Here is an 18,657-nt window from a genome sequence, read left to right as displayed (position 1 = left end):
GAGTTTACAATTCAAGGTTTTGGTAAAGATTCACGAGTTCTTGTAGGATAAAGCTAAGATAAAGTTGTTAATTTTTGCATGCATCTTGTGGTGATTATAGTGAATCTAGAAGAGTCAGCTCACCTCTTATACTGGTGGCCTGTATGAGACAAGAGGGAGTTTTTCACATTGAAAGAATTACCTTCTGTTCTGATTATGTTCTCATGTAGTGGATTGGGTTAAAAATGTCATTCTGACACAATCCACTGATATGCTGATGATGTGCTTAAGAGCGACACTTACATGAAATAAAACCTATACTACTACATAAACAACTTATGTGACATGAAAGGTAATGGCTATGGAAATATGTAAAAAAAAAAAATCATACATAATCCAGTCTGATTCATCTATCAATCAACGTTCTAAGCATTATGAAGATCATGAGAAAATACAAAGTACTATACTAATTAACATTCATGTTAACATAGCTAATAAACAACAATAATTATCCTGATGATGCTAAATAATAACTCCTGACCCTTGTTGTGCCTTGGGAGCTAGCTTAATGGGATCATTGCTAGATTCTAACATTGCATGTCTACTTGCAATTACGAAAACACAGCGCACAACTCTTCGATTGTAGCAGGTATGTATAGTTATCACCAAATTTAGCCTAACCTAGCAGTGTAAACGTAAACTCAGTTTGCCTTTCAGTAATACAGACTCTCAAGGTTGAGACAAACCACAGTGTCTGCTGCATGTAGGTCTACAGATACATCGTCACGTTAAGCCTATCAGCGCTCGCTTTGCTAACTAAATGCTACAAACGCTGTGTTGTCAAATGTAGCTAGCATGGGCTAGTTCTGATTTAGCTACCAACTGTGTTTCATATTGAAATAAAAATACATGTTAGAATGTAAAATTAACGTAATTTATTACATACCTGTGTAGTAGAAAGACATCAAATTCAGGATCAGTTTTGAATCATTTCAACTCCAACAGGTCTCTTCATCTGTCAAAAGACCGAGGGTTTACTCGATCACTTTCCCATTTAGCTTTCCTTTGTATTTGGTCTTTATTTAATTTTTTTAGCTATTATTGCCCCTGCTGTCAGCCATATGTAATAAACATTACGCAAAAATCAATTTCTCTAAAGCAAAAAGCCTCCTCCCGCTGACTAACTTACTTCTCATTTCGATACTTTTATCATCCGGTAGAGTTGTAAACAAAGCCACCTCTGGATTGTTCTATATCGATTTGATCTTCTGCAATAATCCCCGACCCGACCAGGCTTTAAAAGCGAGTATAATGACATAAACTTTGTTGTCACCTATAGTCTCATTGCACTAATGTAGTCCGTCATTCATATCCACAAGTTTTGTCCAGATTGACATATCTCAAGAATTGGTTGAATTTTTACATTGACATGTTTAGCAAAGCAAAAATATATGTTCCCAAACAATATCAAAACTACTACAATAAATAAGTCATGATTTAATATGTCTGACAATTTGGTTTATAAATTACAAAACTTATTGAATTAAAATCAGCCCTGGCTGTCCCTTTGTGTTAAGTGCATGTTAAGACATATTTTTGGCTAACACAAAAACATGGTTTTGGAAACATAAGAAATAATTAAGAATATCTGCAATCTGATTGTAATGAGTTCTGCAGGACTTGTACACTTTACATTAACATGCATTGCATATATAGCTATAGATATATAGCATGTTAATAGCAGGGAACCTGAGTAAGAAAGTCAGCATATAGCAGCCCCTGCTGCACTGACTGTGACCTTTCTTTTCTTGCATCTTCTACAAATTTATGCAAACCCATTACTACATGTCCAAGGGTCCCATTATTAAGCTGACATGAAGATAATAAATAACCTGTTCTTACTCTAGTCTCTCTTCCTCTTTGTCTGTATATATTTTAATATGATAATCCAATGCTGGCCAGGACTCTCCTGAAAAAGGAGATCTTGTATCTCCGTGAGAATATTTTTTCTGGTAAAATTAAGGTTAATGCTAAGACACTATAAGCCCAGAGTAGAAAACATCTTAATAAATGTAAGTATTTTCTCGTATATTTCCCATGAAGCTTCTCCAGTTCTCAGGAAGGATGAGACAGAAGCTGGATGTTGACACTTTGACAAAGAAAATCAACCTAGACCAAGAAGCTGGCTCGTACTGAAATATCTGTTGATTGCTGGAATCTCTAGCCTAGACCCTTGTTTGTGTGTGTGTAGGTGTGTGTGTGTGTGTGTGCGTGTTTGGAAGACAGAGAGATAGACTGAGTGTATGCCTCCCCTCTTTGGTGGGCAGGTAGGAGGATGAAAGCTTCTCTTAGATGCAGGCAGCTCAGATTTTCCTGCAGGCAGCTGCCATACCTTTACCTCTGTGCTCTGTAATATGACACACACATACAGACAAACACACAAATCCAGACAAACACCCACCCACACTCAAGACATACACACTCATGTGCATGCACAAACACACACCTCTTCTTCTCTGAGGGGTTGACCTAAAAGCAGACTATTTCTATGTCTTAGCTCCTTTCCTTTTCACCCGACAGTCTGAAGTAGCGTGTTCAGGTGAAAAACAGGAGACAAATTGAATCAGAATATGATAAATGGAAATTTAATAGAGAATTGGAGTGCAATTTAAACCTTATTTAAACCACAGTTAGACCTCATCATGCCAGATTCTCTTAGAAATCTCACAGGAGCAAACATCGACATATGTAATGACGATATACTTACTATCTGCTTGATGGCGATCTACCAAGCTGTAAGTCGTGTGTGTGTGTGTGTGTATGTGTGTGTGCTTGTGTGTGTCAATAGTATGTGTGTTAATGCTTGTGCACAAGGGAAGTAGAGCGTCTTTGAATTGTTTCCAGTGTCCTATAGAAATAGCTGGAATTCCAGGAAGTTGCATCATTATCAGAGGCCGATGAAAAAAAAAAACACGAAGGGGAACTCATGAACACAATTTGAGGACATCAGTGTAACAAGGCTTCAGATCGTGGCTGTGAGTTTGTTTTGCTCGTGTGTGTGGATGTACAAGTGTGTGTGTGCCTGTTGTGGCATATCAAAATGGTGTATTTGTGAAGCTGCAGACTGAATCGACAATTTTACCCGAAAACCTCTCATGAACGGTATGTTTTTAATGTAACTGGCAGCTCGTAGAGTCAATTTCCAAGAAATGTGCCAAGTAATATCTCGCAGCATTTTCACCCCTCGCTTTCATGGCGTCCACTGGAATCGAATGTTGGCTTCATTATAACCTCTTGGAAAGTGCCCAAACTCAGCTTCCTGTCTGAAAGGCTACCGAGCAAGCAGAGCTCTCACTGTGAAATTATTCTCTTTTTGGCCTCTTTCTTTATCTGAACAAAGATAATGCCAAGGAGGCCAAATCACAGGACTCGCACTTGAATTGTGATACATTCCCAGTTTTTTTCAAGACGATGACATTTTCTCGCTGTTTGAGACAGTTTATTAGAAAGCAAGTAAACGACTATTGAATATCTTCAGTATGTTACAACTAACATCCAGTTGATGAGGTAGTTTAAATCTTTTTCAGAAAAGTGATGCTTACAGTAAATGTCAGTTGATGGAGTATACAAAGCAACATACTGAAAAACTGAAATGGCTAAAGTTACACAATGCACATGATTGAACATGCTTAAAAAAAACAACATCAGTGACAGATTTTTGAATTATTATCTTTGAAGATTATTTGGAAATCTATTAACAGCTCTTTCTCTTGTGCCAGAATGCATGGTACATCTCAGTACCCTACCTGTCCTGTCACTGGGCAGTGTTTGCTTGATGTTCAGTATTTCTTGTCGGATTCATTAAATACACAAAAACCTTTTAATTCATACATTTTCAAATACATATTTAACGCGGATAAAAGAGAAGACTACAAAATGAAAATGATGGCAGACTAGCCTTGTGAAAAATCACTTAATGCAGTGTGACATGACCTTCTTCAAAATGAGGCATTTATCAGTTTTTTTTTTATTTTTTAAATGATGCAAACACAGCACGGTCTCATGAGGAAAAGGTCAACCACTTTTGGGGAACTGAGCTTATTTGCTTTCTTACTGAAAGTTAAGAGGAATTTAGGGAATGTAAAACCACTTGGGGCTGGCTCCACAAATTAATGGTTTGACAGCCCTACTATAGATGTGTATTTTCAAATAAAATATGCTCACAATGTATAGGCATGAAATGTCTTACCTAAATAGAGAAGGAAACGATCATATGGCAGCTGGCACATGGCAACATCATCATAGACACCTTTAAAAAAAGACAAGAGGGACACACATGAGGAGAATAAACAAGGGTGAGAAAACAACCTCCAAAGAGGAGGAAGACGAGAGAGGAGGATCAGATAAAGGAGGAGGCTGACTACTGACCCCTTCTCCCTGGGCGCTATGATGCAAAGCAACATCTGACAGGACAACCCCATTTCACCTCTGACCCCGTTCAAATCTGGAGCTGCTGAGTCGGTTGCGTACGCACCACCACACTCCTTTTTTTTTTTTTTCTTCATGTGTTTATCCCGTTTTTTCCTCAACGGCATCCTCCCCCTGGATCCTCTCCTTCTTTACTCCTCTCCCATTTATTTCCACCTCTTCTTACAGCCTCCTCAGCCCTCGTTCTCCCCCTAACAGGCAGGACTGCCATGGATGACACGTATCCAACTGAGAGCAGCCACGCAGGGTCGATGGACCGCAGAACACTGAGGGGAGAGATAGCCCTACAATCCAGTCCTCGCTGTGTGTGTTTTCTTTGTGTGTGTGTGTGTGTGTGTGTGTGTGCGCGCGTGCATGTGTGTGTGTGTGTGTGTGTATGTGCTTGGTTATCTGTCTGTTCTGCACCTCACAGAAACCACAGCTGCACCATTGACTTAGATCTAATAGTATGAGAAGACACTGCATGTCCATGTGTCAGAGTTTTTTTTCATCCTTTGTTATTTTTTCACGTCTAATGTTGGCAACGTGTGTAATTTTTTTTTCCATTTGTGTAAGAGTGGAGCTGCTTTATTTTTGACCCTCACACAACGATCACTTGTTTGTGTGAAGACACGGTGTCCCCACCCTTATGAAAGTCTAAGGGAAGCATTGGGCTGTGACCATCAATTATTTAAGAAGTGTGTTGAAGGCAGGAAAGACTGATGAAGCATAAATAGGACAGAAATACCGTATATCAGAAAAAAAATGCATCTGCCAAAATAAGTGAGGCAGTGGAAGAAATATGAACAACAAGATGCCTCGCCTTGGGTTAAATGCTATTATCACTAATTACCAATCAAATCAATTTTTAAGCACTTTAATCTCAGATGACTATTGATGATACATTCACAGAGTCAGATAGAAACAAGCTTTTCCTGTATTGATCAAGAAGCCCATTTTGTGATCTGGATTAGGTTCAAAGGTTAAAGGCAGGATCATGTTAGAAACATGTGAATTGATTTCCGGGACCATACAAACAGCTGATTTTCAAAAGATTTGAACGATAGATCTTTAAAAAAAAAAAAAAAAGCAGAAAAAAAGTTACTCAGTTGGGAGTTTTGAAGTGTTCAATTCATATGCTCTAATAGATAATAAAATACTTTTTTTTTTTATGAAAATGGGATTGACCCATACAAGAAGTGGTTCACTTCAGATACTAAACTGTTCTCTCGTGTGCCGTGGGTACTCCAAAGGGATTCTCCACCAAAGAAGCTTTTAACCTTTGAGCACCAGGCAAAATCTACAGAGTGCTCCGCATGCTATTTTACACACCGCATGTTCATTTTACAGTGAGACCTCCTGAAACAGGTTTGTGACATGAGGACTCCTAATTAACTGCAATCATTGACAAGAAATACGTTTCAAAACAAAACTCATAGACTCTGTGCAATGCGCAACGCACAATGGTTAATTTGCAGGACTAATTGAATCTGTTGTGTCTCACCATTGGGTTTCAGCCAGTTTCCTCTGTCTTCATAGTTTCCATGAGTTTTGGTGGTCCATATCTCATCTCACTTGGCGTGATTAGAAAAGGGACGTTCAGCCTAAAACAGAGCAGGGTTGTGAAATGTGAGGAAGCATTCATCAGATCGGCATTTCATCACTGTAGAGCGGGAGAAGGGCCCGTCAGAAGAAGAAATATCCCTCTGTTAATGGCATTTTTTTCCATCCATCAACTTAACCGTCATGTAATGACCCCGGGAGTCATCATGGAGCATCAGTCAACATTCTCATGGCATGGACGCTGCTGCTGCAGACTGCTTAATTCATGTCCACACCCCGCCAGTTACATTGTCACTGTTGTCGATACATGAGGTGTACAGAGGGTTACAAGAGACAGGTAGAGAGTAATGGAGGCTATTGACAACAGCTAGCTACCACACAAAGAACAATGACTAGAGACGGTTTGGGCAGGCACACAGGTAGAAATAATGTTGTTGTTGCATTTTCTTGATTCAGGTGAAGTGTGTCAAACCTCACCGGTGATGAGAATTTAAAAAAAAGATGAACTTTTTAATGTCTTCTCCCGCATAGTTGGAGGACTTATTGTTACTTTAAGTAAGCTTAAACTGTACAGGCATCTATAGGGTTATGTTTCACTGCTATTTTATACTATTTTATGCCTTTTTTATGCAAATTTCAAATATTTAAATTTTTTTAAATTTTTTAAATGTTGTATTATTTTATAACTTGATGCTCTTTTTATGTCTTGTTCTGCTGTAAAGCACTTTGAGCTGCAATACTTGTATGAAAGGTGCTATACAAATAAAGTTTATTATTATTATTATTATTATTATTATTATTATTATTATTATTATTATAGTAAAATACAACACAACACTGAGTCGTAACATTAGGCGTAGTATTGCATTCATCAAAGCAATAAAAAAATTTTTTTATCTGGCAATATAAAAATTGATGAAATTCATTTTGTGAAGAGTTCATCCTATGCACGAGTTGTTGCTGAGACCCTTCTAGGGTGTGTAGCCTGCTGCTTACTTAGTGTCCACACCTCCCGTGACTCTTTGAAGATAGGTAACATAGAACGTGGATGGATGGATGGATAAGATGTCATTCAGTGATTCTGAGAGGCATACTGTAAGAAAAGTTTGAAACAACTTCTTAAGTCAATTTCTCCATTTGTGCTTTGCAGAACTTTTCAAGGAATTATCATAAAACAAGCCATCATAAAACAGTCCTTGTAATTTTCAATCAAGTAAAACTGATAAAGTGACAAGTTGTACTTGTGTTTTACACAAAGATTGTCTTAAAGTGAGAGATAAGACATTCACTGGAACAATATATCTGGAACAAACTCCCAGAAAACTGCAGGTCTGCTGAAACTCTCAGCTCTTTTAAATCCAGGTTGAAGACTCACCTGCCTTTCATTAAACAGCTTTAATAAGATTTTAAATTTTAACTCACTATTGCACTGTAACTTTTATCTCTTTTTATATTTTTACTTTATTTATTTCAATTAATTTTATTAGAATTATTTTTATTTGAACATATTTTCAGATTTAATAATTTCAGTGATTTTTAAATGTTCTATTTTAATGTTTCTTTTCTTCCCTCTGTCATGACGCTTTTGATGTCTTGTGTGAAGCACTTTGAATTACCTTGTTGTTGAAATGTGCGACATAAATAAACTTGCCTTGCCTTGACTTGACTTCACATGTCTACATTTAATAAGGAAAAGTCAAAGGTAGTGCTTGAATTTAATTTTTCCTTTTTTGCAGAGTGTTATAGTTTATTGATTATTCCACAGTGACTCTGACAGCTCATGTGTCGTTCCTGGTTGTGTGGCAGATGCCCACACAGCAGTGAGCTTCCCTGGCTTGTGTGGCTGCTGGCGTGAGAGGGTTAAACTTTTTTGCATTAGAAATGAATTCCCAGTGTAGTTATTACACCTGATGCAATAGGGGAGAAACATAAAAAAATGGCTTTTGTTGCCTAAAAATGTTAGCAGGTAAATCGCTGGAAGTGTGACAGAAAGCTTTGCCCTGCCAAATTCTTATTTTGCTCAATAGAAATCAAATCTTTTGTGTTTTACTTTAAATATCTGTTTACATGTTTAGCACGTTTTAGTATTTTTCCTAAACATATGAGGAAAAACAGCAATGATCAGTTTGTTTTTCTTTTTGAATGAGAACCTGGAAACGGTGAGTCATGTAATCCCTTGTGCAGTGGACCATGTCAATTGGTAGGATTTAAAAAAACAATGATTTTCACCCGTTAATTTGTGCAACAATTATTATGTGTAACACTGCAATTGACAAATAATTCAGTATGTCACATTGCTGACTCCTCTGACGTAGCCGAGATTAGGATGTAGACTCTATTGTTTAATGTTGCAGTGATGTTGCTTATGGCAGTAATAGCTATTATGTAATAACTCACGGTTTGCACCCTCAATTCTTTGCGCACCCCGGCAAGGTGGCTGCAAGGTGACAGATTTGTTCAAAGACATTTTTTTTTTGTAGTCTTTAGAGGATTATGTATTCCACAATCTCACTTCTCTCAGTGCCTCCAGATAAGGGATTTTGTTTAAAAAGAATTACACAGCATTCCCTTCTCAAAGTCCTCAGCTGGCTCGAGGATTGTATTCATGGAGGCCCTTCTGAGCATAAGTCTATATCGCAGATTTATAATATCTTACTGTCTGTAGCCTCAACCCTGCCCGGACCATCTGTAAACAAAAAAGGGGGAGGATGATTTTTGGTGGGAAGGAAGTTGGCTGTTGCTGGGATCCACTCAGCCTCTTCTGTGTGTCAAACATAATGTTCTTCACTTTAAAATACTTCACAGGCTTCACCTGTCAATGCTTGCCCAACTCTTTTCCTGAATTTTAGTCCAACTTGTCAATGGTGTAACCGGGACCCCGAGAGACTCTTTTCCCACTCATTCTGGGCTTGCCCAAGGATGATGAAATTTCGGAACAAGATTCTTTTTAAGGGGCATTTTTCAGTTATGTGTAATAAAGGTCATTGACCCGGAGCCGCGGTTGGAAATATTTGGTGTGGCTCAAAGAGATCTGGGTCTCTCCCGAGTCCATACGCACTTCTGCCTTTTTCATCATTACTAGCAGTCATCTCATTTTGTATAAATTGGAAGTCTAACCTGCCCCCTCTGTGTAGCCACCGGGTCAGTGATGTAATGGCTCACTTGAAGCTGGAAAAGCTCAGTTTCTTACCCAAGGCTCAGACAATGAATTTGATTAAGTATGGCAGCCACTCAAAAACTATTATAATAATGTTTATACTTGCAGTTTAATGCATCTTATTATATGGTTATGCATATTTGCCTCATTTTTATCTATTTATTTTATTATTATATATATATTTTTTCCCACCTGTTTGTGTCCATTCTGATACGAGTATCTCACCTGCAATTCCCTTTTTATTATCATTATTATTAGTATATCTTGCCTCTGTACATTCTTATGTACTTAGTGGTATTAAATATGGCTGTCTTCATGGCTGTTTTGGATGCTGTTGTATGTTTTTATGCGTGTTTTCTTGTTTTTTTTTAATAAAATTATTATTCTGAATAACTTATTTGAAGTTAAACTATTTTTTTTAACAGTATTATACCGTTTAAAACACTAAACAGGATATAAAACACAAGCACCCAAATATTTTTGGTATTTTGGCGGGAACATTTTCTATTATTAAAAAAACTCAAACACTCAAGAATGTAAAAAAAAAATCTGTTATACTAGTGATCATCCATTATTGAACCGACAGTTTCTGGGAGTGTCGCTGTCGAGTAAACTGCACTGTGTAACTTTCATTTTAACACTTTAGTCGACAGCAGCCCCTTCGTGACCAGTAAGCCACCTTTCACTCTCTACCTCACACAAACAAAACACACACACACAAACACACACTCTGACACACACTACTTCCTCCTCAAGCTCATCATTTATTAAAGAGTCTGATCTTTCTTGGAGACACACCATCACAGCTGTACATCCCACTGCCCTTTCACTGCCTCATCCCCTGAGTCTAGGTATGTGTGTGTGTGTGTGTGTGTGTGTGTGTGTGCGTGCGTGTGTGTGTGTTTTGGTTGGGCTCTGTACTTTGGGAAGCATTTTTGTTAGTTAACAAACAAAGCAGTGCTTACATCTAATGCGTGTGTGGCACATTTCTGGTGAGAGGTGAGCAGCAGTGATTCCTTCAGCAAGTGAAGGATTGCCAACAAAAACAATGCTCCATATTTTCTATTTGTGGAAATGCTGTTACCCTGGACAACTTCCCATATTTACTTGCAGGTCATGATAACATTGCGATAAGGTCTTAATCCTGACACTTACCACGTGAACTGAAAATGAGCCTTCATGGGGATTTTTATGTCTTCTATGAATACACCTAAATGTGTCATATTAGCAACATCATTTCTTTTTCATTTGAACACATATTTCCTCTTTTCTATTTCCTATTTCCTATTTCCTATTTCCTCTTTGCTTGCTGAAAACCACACGCAAATGTATTGAAGAAACTTCCTCCACTATCATGTTCCACATTTCTGGAGGTGCTAGAGCAATATACTGCAAACATTCTACCAGGGTCCTGTGCTGTGACCTTTACAACCAGTGATACATTCTTTATCTTATCGTGGCAAATGAGCCCTTAAAACTGATGACTTAACTGAGGGCTCTGACAATAAAACACGGGGAAACAAAAATACGTTTCCAATGACTTACTTGTTTCATTAGCGTATTAGACCGCTCCTGACTCTGCCGAGATTGGATCCCATGTTTTCATTTCCTTAAACCAGAGACAAGAAAACCAGTTTGAAAGAGGACACTTCATCATTCTGTTATATAAACCAAACAGTGAAACAAATCTATATATCTATATCGTTCTATAAAATTGACATCAATGTATAAACTGTGTGTTCTAAATGTAAAAACTCTGGTGCAAAGACTCACAGGAACTCTGACATGAGTTCAGCACCATGGACAGCAACCTAAAGAAGTACCTGCTCTTAGTATTCATAAAACCACTCTTAGGATTGTATATGAACTTGGGCTGCCAAACGATTACATTTTTGGATTTGCGATTAATCACAAAGATTTCAATAGTTAAGTTGTTATTAATAGCATACTTAATTGCATGTTTAAAATTCCATTATTTCACATTCAAAAACAGGGTTGTTGTACTGTCTCAAGCTGAGAATACTTTATGTGCTGTTTTGATTTTTTCTAAGGTTCATTTTTTGGGCTTTTTATGCCATTATGGAGTGATAGGACATTGGAGAGTCAGAAATTGGGGAGAGAGAGAGAGAGAGAGAGAGAGAGAGAGAGAGAGAGAGAGAGAGAGAGAGAGAGAGAGAGAGAGTGGGGGAATGACATGCGGGAAGGAGCCACAGGTTGGATTTAAACTCGGGCCGTCCACTTGGAGGACTACAGCACTTGCACATGGGGTGTGCGCACTAACCACTGGGCTACAGTTACCCATGCTTTTATTTTGAAATAAAGTAAGGAACTTCTGGTAGATCAAAAGTTATGACATTTAACTTGAACTAGGAAAAAATAACTTATTATGGATCAAAAACAAAATGAAAACAGCTAAAAGGAATGGTAAAAAAGTGACATGTTTAATGTCTTAAGGTTTATATTACTTTTAACTCGTCAAGTGAAATGAGACATTCAAAGATGCACCTGTGTCGTTCTTTTCCATCACTGTGACTACAGAGAGACACTCTGGAGGATTATCCACAAGTGTGCCGAGAGGGAGTAAATAGCATGCGTTTAAATGCGTTAATAAATTCAACATCTTAATTAATAGCAGTTAACTAGTTAACGCTGAGAGCTCCGATATTATCATATAAGATTGATTTAGTACGGGAAACACGGCTCAGAACTGTATTTACTAATTCACAATCAGTCTCAAAAGAGAACAACAAGAAATCTTGTATTCTTGTCTTTTTTCTCCGTTACAAATGGGGTAACATAAATGAGCTAAATGTTTCTGCAAACTATTAAAAAAGCTGAAATGAATAATTAAATCAATACATTCTTATTAATTAATCATGAACTCATTGTTTACTATGTTTTCATGAATATTCATATATCCACCAGCATATTTACACGTACTACTGTGTGCATAGCAATCAAAAGAACCACTATTTATTGAATTTCATCATTTTTAAATTTGGCCCTCCACATTTCAAGGCTGATGTCAACACATGAATCCCGATATCATTATGACAAAAGAGCTGCTGTTTCTTTAAGTGGGGTGACTTTAAGGAAAGTTCAGGATACTTTTGATACTTCTGTAAAGCACTACACAATATTCAGTCGGTTAAAACGGATATCAAACAGCTACAAGAAACAAGAAAGAAGAAGGAATATTAATAATAATAATTAGTTAGAAAACACTTTCAATACATTTTAAGACAGCTGGTTATAAGCTCAGCTGATAGAGCGGGCTCATCATGTGTAGAGGCTGTAGTCGTCATCACACTGGTCGCAGGAAAGACTCACTGTCAGACTCCTGACACCTTTTTTTCTGCATGTGTTTCTCTTCCCCCCCATTTCCTGTCTCTCTATAGCTGTCCTTTTCTAAAGCACTTACACAAGATAACTCTGTAGAGTCCTACTTTATACTTGAATCCTTTAATCGTTTTGAGGGATAGTTTGGTGTTTTTGAAGTGGGGTTTGATGAGGTACTTGTCAATAGCAAGGACACTAGCCACCGGTGATGTTTGGTCACCTCATACAACCCCACTTGAAAAAATCACAAACTATCCCTTTAAAGCACAGCTTGAGGCTGTTCCAGTTGAAGATGTACTTTAGGACTTTACACCACCGTCAAATTAGGACTACCAATCTATAACTATTGATCATAGTACATGAAAGCACATAAGAAGAATTTAACAAGATATAGAGCATGTTTACAGAGAACTTGTATAACCTATTTCAAACACACCTCATAGTGTTCTAATCTCCCTTCAGGAGGGATGATTGTTTTCCTCGGAAGTGGAGGCAGTTCGCGGTGTGTGTCATTAAGTTGTCCTTACAGACATACAATGAACTACTACATAGTTATGTCTAAATGATATTGCTCTTCAGTCTACTTTGCCAGATTTAATAAAGCATATACGAGGTGCAGTATGTATACTGCAGCAACCAAAGACTCTAGTTGATTCAGATCTATGCTGTACAGTTGTGTTTATGTATACATTAGAGAGCCTCAAAAAAGATCTGGATGAGAGTCAAAGACATGGATCAGGATGCAGGTGTGATTTTAATGCGTATTTTCCTCAACCACTGAAGCAAATTCTGACAGAATGTCATGCTTATGGCGACTGATTATTTGATACTGTAAACATTTTTGTCAGTTTTGTGTTAATGACTTTTCCCTTTAAAGACAAGCATGGGTTTAATTTGTGATGTCGCTGAGGTCAATATTGCTTGACTCTTTTTAGAGAACCTTACTCCACGGTTATCTGATTTATCAAACACATTGATAAACAGATCAAATATATCACAAGAAACTCTAAAGAAAACATCAACCCATGATAAATTACTGTGAGCACTGCTTGAGCTTTCAACATCTCTGTCACAGCACAGCCGAACACCTACACATTACCAATCAAAAAAAAGAGAGAGGACCTTTACAGTCGCAGGTGCTTCCTTTTCTATGCACTGTGTTTCTGTGATGAGCCTCTGTGCTGCATGCAGTCCGGTGAGTGTTTCTGTGTGGAGGCTACAAGGCCGTTTGAATACACACCAGACACAAATGATGCACACCGCTCATGTAAGCATATTTACTGCCACAGAAAAATGCAGAAACTCAAGGCTGGATCAATTTGCTGAGAGACATTGGCCCCCTGAGTAGCACTGAATGCACATTTACCTCACACACATGCAAAACTGAAATACATCCATCTAGTGGTGTGTAAGCATTTCTTAAAGGTTTAACAAAGCACAAAAAAAAGTGCCCACTTAAACTTTGCGCTCAGTCCCACACTGCGCTTTAACAGAAAATTCACAAAACACACAAACAGACACTCATAGGTGTACATACTGCAAATTTAAAGATTAAAGATTAGAAACATTCTGTCACAAAAAACACATGGAATCTGAAATATAAACACAGACTATTTGCATTTGCATCATGAGACTAATGAATGATAGATTGCAATACTAAAATAATGTATTAAACAGAAATATCTAAAAATGTGCACTACAAGAATTTTATTTTTGTATAAAGGTTCAAGTGTGCAGTAGACATATCAAAATGCAACATTTACATTTAAAATCTATGAAAAACACAAGTGGAAATCCTGCATTTTCTCTGTTTTTAATTCCTTAGTTGCCCACAAAACATGCATTATGATTATGAAGCAGGAGTTAAGGCTCTGAATAAATGCATTTTCTATCACTCCTCTCTAGGATAACTCATAAGTAAAAGAGTGTCATTACTCTTAGAGTATAAAAAGACACCCTCTGATGTTGGCATTGCAATTCTAATACGGTTTTAGACATCACAGATGAAAAAAGCACCATGTAAACTCCTTTAAAATTACATTTTAGTGATACTTTTAAGTAGAAAAATCGGATGAAAATGTAAAAACATGAACGTTGTTTAACTTTTCTGCTGTTAAAAAAAGAAAAAGGAATTGTGTTTTTTACAAAAACTAATAGCTAATACTAATAGCTCTTCATCAGCTGGTCAGCACATACAGTAGATAGATGTGTTATTTACAAGTAGCTCTGTTTGTGAGGATATATGGTGTCGTAAGCCCATTTGGTATTTGGTTTATGACAGTTTCAAATAAATGAACACTGTTCACAAAAAGAAAGTCCAAGCTAAGCTCACTGTTGACGAATGAAAAGCCGCACCTGCTCTGAAGAAATACAGCCAAAAAGGCCCCAAACCAAAACATGTAATCCGGAGTTGGAGTGTTAACACAAGAAGTATCTGTTTGCAGTGATATGTTTAGAACATAAACTAAGTCCACGGTCCACCACACCTCAAACCTGGAGAGTCAGCTTAGAATGGATGTGAAAGTGCGACTGCATCACAAACACTCTACGTCTAAAATCTCTTGTGCGTAGCATTTAATGTCCTTAAAGACATCCTGCTCATGCTGTACCTTTTCCAAGAGGTCCACGCACCTCTCCCTGGCGCTAGGTGTTGAGTGTGAGGAAAGTCATCCCCACTGATGAACAGTGAGCAAAGACGGTTATCAGATCCACCTGTATGCCTGTTTCCAGAGACGCACTATCCCTCGCATCTTTGTCAGGCTCTGCTGTCTAAAGCCAAATAACTTCTCCACGCAGCGTATAATACGCAACTGCAGATACTCTCTGTTTCACCTTCTGTATCCTTAACATAGATCTGCTGCAGAGATTAGCAACCATCTTTTTCCCACACAACCCGCGATCAGTAGGAGGATACTCACAAGAACCACATGCATGCAGAACGACTCTGTGTTCAAAAAAATCCTGCGCAAAGTTCAAAGCAAATTGTCCCCCCCACAGTAGGATACCTGACGCGCGCTTGAACGATCCTGGACTGACAATTTTCACTGCACTCTGTCGCCTAACACCGGAATCTAACACTGCACTAACACATTCTTCCCTAACAGATAGTGACTATGTTGTGTATGACCTACCTTTGCGACTTGGATCATTCAAATGTTGCGCACAAATCTTCAGCTGCTGGAAGTTTGACTTTAGTCTACTCCTGATCCCTCGGAGGAGTCGCACTGAGAGAGAGAGAGAGAGAGGATGGGCGCCGCTGCTCTGCGCGCCAGCTCTGTAGATTTGTATGTGAGAGAGAGAGAGAGAGAGAGAGAGAGAGAGAGAGAGAGAGAGAGAGAGAGAGAGAGCGAGAGAGGTGGGGAGGGAAACAACAGACGTGGAGAGCTGTAGCCCCGCTTGCCAAAGGATGCTTCAGTCTCCTAGCAACAACAATCGATCTGGCAAAGGAGACATTTTTATTGGATAAAAAGAAAACTTAGCCATTCACCCCCCCTTAGCACATGTACACCGCTCAGAACAACAACTCCTGCTTTTAAAGAGAAAAGAGAGGAAGAAAGGAGAGTGAGGGGGGGGGGGGGGGGGGGGGGGGGAGATGATCCCAGATGAAGGTTTTTACATGTTGAGGTGCAGAATGATGTAGAGAGTACACACACGCATCCATCCGTCCTTGATACAAAACGTAGATGGTGATATAGACAGAATTCCTGCAGCTCCATCAATGTTTTAACACAGTATTACACTCTATGATGTCAGAACAGGAAAAAAAAAAAATGAGCAGCACTAAAAAATGCTGTCCATGCTTCATCTTGTTCAAGCAAATTTGAGAAAAAAAAAATTGCTGCATGGTTCAATACGACACTTCCAAACCTAAACGCTGTCAAGGCTGTGTTGCTATACCTCCAAAGCCTTAATCATACGTCACACTAACGGGACACATTAAGTCTATTTTCTACAACTTAGGCATCGCTCTCTCCCTCTCAATTTCCCCCTTTTTTTCCCCTCAGTGAGGACAGAAACAATCACACTCAGTGCTGTGTGTGTGTGTGTGTATGTCTGTGTTAGCGTGCATGTACACACACACACACACACACACACACACACACACACACACACACATCAATGCATGTGTACTTATTTATATGATTATGCACATGGAGTCATTAAAATGCAAGTATGCAAGTGTGCAGCTCCTATTGAACAGAAAATCCTCTTCACGCATGATTGAGTCACAGAGCGTCCTCTCTCTCTCTCTCTCTCTCTCTCTCGACTCAACACAAACACACACACACACACAAAAATTATCTCGCACACAACTTAACACTATAGCAAAAACACATGCACACACACACACGCACACACACACACACACACACACACACACACACACACACACACATACAGCCACTCAGTCTATGGAGCTTGATTTCTTCATTGTTAAGTTAGTCAAGTATGTAGACATACACCGTCTGCAGGGCTAGCTCAAAGCAGTTTTTTGATTGCAGCCACAGGCCATAATATGTTGTTCTGTCTGTTTTCTATGCAGATGTATGAGGACAGGATGATGGAGTTTCCAACCAGCTCATGTGTTTTCCATGTTTCTACCTTATGAGACCATATGGCATTAGATTACTGTCTCCCAGGATGAGTCTTGGATTGGCAGAGATTGATTAGTTCACTGCAGAAGTAAGGGTAAGAGCATCCACTTCACACCTCTGAGACACCACATGCATGCACAGGCATGAGGTGGGAAGTGATTCCGCGCTCACACTAGAGCCCCAGTGTCAGTCACAGCTTTTCCCGGACCTCATCCCTCATACCCGCTGCTCCGGCCTCGGAGATGCTGGCTACTCTAATAAAGGCCTCATTGTCTGCATGGCATGCATATATGCAGAAAGCCCAGAAAGCCAGCTTTGTCCCATAAGGGTCCCTCAGCAAGAGAGCTTTGTGCCTGGCCTTTCCCCATAGACTCGGTCACAGTGAAGCAAAGGCAGAAAAAAAGAAAGACTGAGCGATTGAAAGAAAGAATGAAAGAAAGAATGAAAAGAAAATGAAAGAAAATTGAAAGAGAGCGACAGAAACCAACGTGATAGATGATAAATGAGGACAAAAATTCAAACTCAATAGATGAAACCATCTACAGGAAAAGGGCCCTGAGTATTTGTGTATTCAAAAAAAATAGTGTGAAGGAATTTTACATTTGATTCTGCCTGATCACTGCAAACTGCTCCAATTTATGCAGCAGGAAGTCGGCCCTCTGGGATTATGTTTCCTTCTTCTTCTTCGATTCCCCACAGAATGTTTGTGTCCCTGCGCTAATAGAATTAGCCATGCTACATTTCCCATGGTCTTCTGTTCTGTCTCGGACCCCGTGATGGATGGAGCTTCACACAGAGGAGTGAGTGTGTTTAGAAGTGTGCCCAATGTTAGTCCGACAACACGGCCAGTTACAACCATGAGCATCCATTTGCTTTGGTCAGTTTGGAGACTTGTGATGTGGCCAAGTGGATGAGAGGACTTTTTTTTATATTGTAGAGCTTTGACACTGTACAAATTACATTTTTGGAAATTTATATTTAAAAAATAATAAATGTTTTAAATGTTTGCTACTTTAAAGGAGTAATATGTACCTCTGACATGTAGCGTTTCATGAGTACTGCAGTCCAAATTTTAAAACATTAGAGAGAGCTGTCTCCCTCTGCTGCTCCTACCTATGGTTGATGAGCACAGGGGTTGCAGACAATGAAGCTTCAGTGTTTAGCCAGCTCTGCATTGGTCTTGAAACCTTTCTGCGGTGTCTTTTGGTGGAGCTTATTTAGAATAATTCTGCGGCTTTTTAAGGTCGGGCTGATTAGTTGCATCGCTGCAGCACCTGTTGATTTGCTGTGATAACTGCATATCATGGAAACCGAGGGACGTCCAAAACGGCAGTGTCGGGCTGCCTTTACACTGCCTGCCTTCTTTGGTCAAAACAAATACAGACCACACACCAGAATCAAAACTTAGAGGAGGGCATACTGGCTGCTGCATTGTTGTTAGAGAAGCCACCATTTTTACAAAGCATGTTTCCTAAATGTCAGTTGATATAGTAAGTTTATTCTGTGATTTCATTCAGTAGATCTCTTACATACTGCTCTTTTAATGGGAACCTCACT

At 38.9% G+C, this 18,657-nt stretch overlaps 2 protein-coding genes across 10 annotated transcripts in view; both read right to left on the bottom strand.

Moving 5' to 3' along the window:
* The window catches only part of grm3 (glutamate receptor, metabotropic 3), a 49,180-nt gene extending 33,412 nt beyond the window's left edge, over positions 1-15,768 (bottom strand). For 2 of the 7 annotated variants that reach the window (XM_061035197.1, XM_061035195.1), the window contains exons 1-4: positions 15,637-15,768; positions 10,712-10,775; positions 5,951-6,050; positions 4,229-4,288 (exon numbers count right to left, since the gene is read on the bottom strand). The gene's annotated coding sequence lies outside the window, so the exon portion shown is untranslated. Of the gene's footprint in view, positions 1-4,228; positions 4,289-5,950; positions 6,051-10,711; positions 10,776-15,423; positions 15,529-15,636 lie in introns of those variants that run through there. The other 5 variants (XM_061035199.1, XM_061035198.1, XM_061035202.1 and 2 more) reach the window with 3 other exon arrangements.
* The window catches only part of LOC132972409 (isocitrate dehydrogenase [NADP], mitochondrial), a 375,783-nt gene that overhangs the window by 93,219 nt on the left and 263,907 nt on the right, over positions 1-18,657 (bottom strand). The window lies entirely within an intron of this gene.

This window comes from Labrus mixtus, chromosome 4, assembly GCF_963584025.1.
Source record: "Labrus mixtus chromosome 4, fLabMix1.1, whole genome shotgun sequence".
In the NCBI taxonomy this organism is placed as follows: domain Eukaryota; kingdom Metazoa; phylum Chordata; class Actinopteri; order Labriformes; family Labridae; genus Labrus; species Labrus mixtus.
Note: the sequence above shows the minus strand (reverse complement) of the source record. Positions and strands in the feature narration are given on the sequence as shown.